Genomic DNA, 4692 nt, shown 5'->3' on the forward strand with positions numbered 1-4692 from the left:
CCCAGCTAATTTTTGTATTTTTAGTAGAGACAGGGTTTCACCATGTTGGCCAGGCTGGTCTTGAACTCCTGACCTCAAGTGATCCACCCGCCTCGGCCTCTCAAAGTGCTGAGATTACAGGTGTGAGCCACCGCACCTGGCTTCCCCTTCTTTTTGAGGAGAATTTTTCCATGCAGCCCTCCACTCTTTCCCAAGGAACGCATTTGTGGCCCTTCCCAAATCTGGCCTGTTTGCCTCTTCAGCCCTGCAGTTTCCTTCTCTGCTAGGTAAGATCCTTCTAATAAGCATTCCTGCTTCACAATCACCCCCAGATAAAATCAGTTAACCCAAACTCGTTTTTTTAATTTTTTTTTTATTTTTGAGAGGGAGTCTCGCTCTGTCGCCCAGGATGGAGTGCAGTGACCGGATCTCAGCTCACTGCAAGCTCCGCCTCCCGGGTTTACGCCATTCTCCTGCCTCTGCCTCCCGAGTAGCTGGGACTACAGGCGCCCGCCACCTTGCCCGGCTAGTTTTTTTGTTGTTGTTGTTTTGTTTTTTTTTGAGACAGAGTCTCACTCTGTTGCCCGGGCTGGAGTGCAGTGGCCGGATCTCAGCTCACTGCAAGCTCCGCCTCCCAAGTAGCTGGGACTACAGGCGCCAGCCACCTCGCCGGGCTAGCTTTTTGTATTTTTTAGTAGAGACGGGGTTTCACTGTGTTAGCCAGGATGGTCTCGATCTCCTGACCTCGTGATCCGCCCCTCTCAGCCTCCCAAAGTGCTGGGATTACAGGCTTGAGCCACCGCGCCCGGCAACCCAAACTCTTGAAGAATCACCTCAGCCTGGGAGGTCAAGGCACCACATGATGGCACCACTGCACTCCAGCCTAGGTGACACAGAGACCCCGTCTTTAAAAAAAAAAGTCACCTCAAACTCTGAGAAGCAAGAGTGTTGTATTTTTTTTTCTTTTTGTTTGTTTTTTGAGACAAGATTTTGCCCAGGCTGCAGTATAGTGGCAAGATCATGATGGAACCTCCACTCTTCGGGCTTAGGTGATCCTCCTGACTCAGCCCCTGAGTAGCTGGTACCACAAGTGCATGCCACAAGACCGAAGTTTTGTTTTGTTTTGTTTTGTTTTTGTGAGATGGAGTCTTGCTCTGTCCTCCAGGCTGGAGTGCAGTGGGGCAATCTCGGCTCACTGCAACCTCCGCCTCCCAGGTTCAAGTGATTCTCCTGCCTCAGCCTCCTGAGTAGCTGGGATTACAGGTGCGCGCCACCACGTCCGGGTAATTTTTGTATTTTCAGTAGAGATGGGGTTCCGCCATGTTGGCCAGGCTGGTCTCAAACTCCTGACCTCGTGATCTGCCCGCCTCAGCCTCCTAAAGTGCTGGAATTACAGGTGTGAGCCACCGCACCTGGCAACCTAAGTTTTTACATTTTAAAAAAATTTTAAAACAGAAGGTCTCCTTCTGTTGCCTGAGCGGGTCTCAAACTGCTGACCTCAAGCAATTCTCCTGCCTTGTCCTCCCAATGTGGCAGAATTACCTTCCAATGTGCTAGAATTACAGGTGTGAGTCACCGTGCCCAGCCCCAACAGTGTTTGCACCTCTGCTGAAGCATGAAGCATGTACTGTGGCCTACCGGGGTCAGGGCCTTCACTTCTGTCTTCCCCCACTTGATTCTGAACTTCTTGCCTCATTTCCCCTCCAAAGAACCCAGCTTTGTCCTTAGTAGGCAATCCCATTGAATGAAAGGAGTGAAGAAGGCTGTAATGAATGAGAAAGACCTGCAACACTGATGATTCAATATGGCAAACTTTTTTTTAAGAGACAGGGTCTTGCTGTGTTGCCCAGGCTGGACTCAAACTCCTGAGCTCAAGCAATCCTCCTGCCTCAGCCTCCCAAGTAGCTGGTACTGTGGTCGAAGGCTACTGTGACTGGCATGTCAAACTTTTATTGCCCTTACTTTGTACACAGAAGTGTCCAAGGTGCAAAGACTCCTGAATTATACGCTGGAACTTGTGAGTAAAAATAAATGCAATAAAGGGAAATAGGCTTGTTATACCAAGCAGAATGTTATACCGAAGAGGTACCAAGAAACTGTTGTAGGAATGCAGAGGAGGAAGTGATTAAATGAGATAATGGATGTGAAAGTGCTTTGTAAACCATGAAACAGTATACCCAGTAGAAAAGATGATTATTATTGTTACAAGTGCGCTGATGTTCCTGGAAGAAAAGTAAAGAATAAATTCAGTCACAATGATGGGAGGTTGGCAGGGAGCCCTGTGGGGCCTGACTCCCTGAGCAAGCTCAACCTGTCCCCAAGTGGCAAGGCTGATAGAGTCCTTGGCTAGGGAAAGAAGCCATTGTAAACATGAAGACAAGCTGTTCCCAGAACACCTTCTGTGCACCTCTGTCATAGTACTTACCACATCCTGCAAGTATCTGAGGCAGTCCAGGTGGACAATAAACACTTGGACTTTGGTGGTTGGCCCAGCTGGGGTCGATCCTATACCTGCCAATCCCTACAGAGGCCAGTTACTTTCTTCACCATATAAGAAATCAGGGCAAGGCCGGGCGCAGTGGCTCACGCCTGTAATCCCAGCACTTTGGGAGGCTGAGGCGGGCAGATCATGAGGTCAGGCGATCGAGACCATCCTGGCTAATATGGTGAAACCCCGTCTCTACCAAAAACACAAAAAATTAGCCGGGCATTGTGGCAGGTGCCTGTAGTCCCAGCTATTCAGCAGGAGAATAGAGTGAACCTGGGAGGCGGAGGTTGCAGTGAGTCGAGATCGCACCGCTGCACTCCAGTGTGGGCGACAGAGCGAGACTCCATCTCAAAAAACAAAAACAAAAAAAAAACAGAAATCAGGGCAATTGTACCACTTTGGGAGGCCAGGGTGGAAGAATTGAGCACAGGAATTTGAGACTCACCGGGGCAACATATCAAGACCCCTTCTCTAAAAAAAAAAAAAAAAATTAGCCACCAGGCACGGTGGTTCACACCTGTAATCCTGACACTTTGGAGACAGAGGTGGGTGGATCACCTGAGGTCAGGAGATCGAGACCAGCCTGACCAACAAGGTGAAACCCCCATCTCTATTAAAAATACAAAAATTAGCCAGGTATGGCTATAATCCCAGCTACTCGGGAGAAGGCAGGCAGCATCACCTGAGGTTGGGAATTTGAGACCAGGCTGACTAATAGGGAGAAACCCCATCTCTGCTAAAAATACAAAATTAGCTGAGTGTGGTGGCATATGCCTGTAATCCCAGCTACTCGGGAGGTTGAGAACCCCAGCTACCCTGGAGGTTTTAGTGAGCTGAGATCATGCCATTGCACTCCAGCATGGGCAACAAGACTGAAACTCCATCTCAAAAAAAAAAAAAAAAGATCCAGCCATAAAATACAAGTGGGATGGCCGGGCATGGTGGCTCACGTCTGTAGTCCCAGCACTTTGGGAAGCTGAGGCGGGCAGATCACGAGGTCAGTAAATCGAGACCATCCTGGTTAACACGGTGAAACCCTGTCTCTACTAAAAATACAAAAAATTTAGCCAGGTGTCCTGGCACGTGCCTGTAGTCCCAGCTACTCGGGAGGCTGAGGCAGCAGAATGGCTTGAACCTGGGAGGCGGGGCTTGCAGTGAGCCGAGACCACGCCCCTGCACTCCAGCCTGGATGAGAGAGACTCCGTCTCAAAAAAAAAAAAAAAAAGGCCGAGCGCGGTGGCTCACGCCTGTAATCCCAGCACTTTGGGAGACCGCCGGATCACGAGGTCAGGAGATCGAGACCACAGTGAAACCCCGTCTCTACTAAAAATACAAAAAATTAGCCGGGCGTGGTGGCGGGCGTCTGTAGCTCCAGCTACTCGGGAGGCTGCGCCAGGAGAATGGCGCAAACCCGGGAGGTGGAGCTTGCAGTAAGCCGAGATCGCGCCACTGCACTCCAGCCTGGGCGACAGAGCGGGATTCCATCTAAAAAAAAAAAACAAGTGGGATGTGGATGAGTTACAGTTGCCCTCTGTGTTGCTCAGTTTCTCATGTATAAAATGAAGAGGCTGGACAATGAGCTGTTCTTTGATCCCGGTTCAATTCAACAACTATAAAGAAGTCATGTGCAGAGCACTGAGGGATTACTTAAATGAATAAGGTTAAATTCCTGCTCTCAGAAAGAATCCCAGAGACTGGAAGGAAACTGAAATTTTCTGTGTTTTACAGTGTACCAGGCACTGTGGACACTTTGAGCTCACAACTCTCAGTGCAATCCTTAGAGACCGATGTTCTGATTTTTTCGTTTGTTTTGCTTTGTTTTTTGGGTTTTTGGGAAACAGAGTCTCACTCTGTTGCCCAGGCTGGAGTGCAGTGTCATGTCTCAGCTCACTGCGTTCTCTGTCTTCCAGGTTCAGGCAATTCTCGTGCCTCAGCCTCTCAAGCAGCTGGGACTACAGGCACATGCCACCATGCCCGGCTGATTTTTTTTTTTTTTTTTTTTTTTGAGACGGAGTCTTGCTCTGTCTGTCACCCAGGCTGGAGTGCAATGCACTGCAAGCTCCGCCTCCCCGATTCAAGTGATTCTCCTGCCTCAGCCTCCCAAGTAGCTGGGACTACAGGCACCCGCCACCTCACCCAGCAAATATTTTGTATTTTTTAGTAGAGATGGGGTTTTACCATGTTAGCCAGGATGGTCTGGATCTCCTGACCTCGTGATCCGCCCG

The sequence above is a fragment of the Piliocolobus tephrosceles genome, chromosome 21 (assembly GCF_002776525.5).
Source record: "Piliocolobus tephrosceles isolate RC106 chromosome 21, ASM277652v3, whole genome shotgun sequence".
Lineage (NCBI taxonomy): Eukaryota > Metazoa > Chordata > Mammalia > Primates > Cercopithecidae > Piliocolobus > Piliocolobus tephrosceles.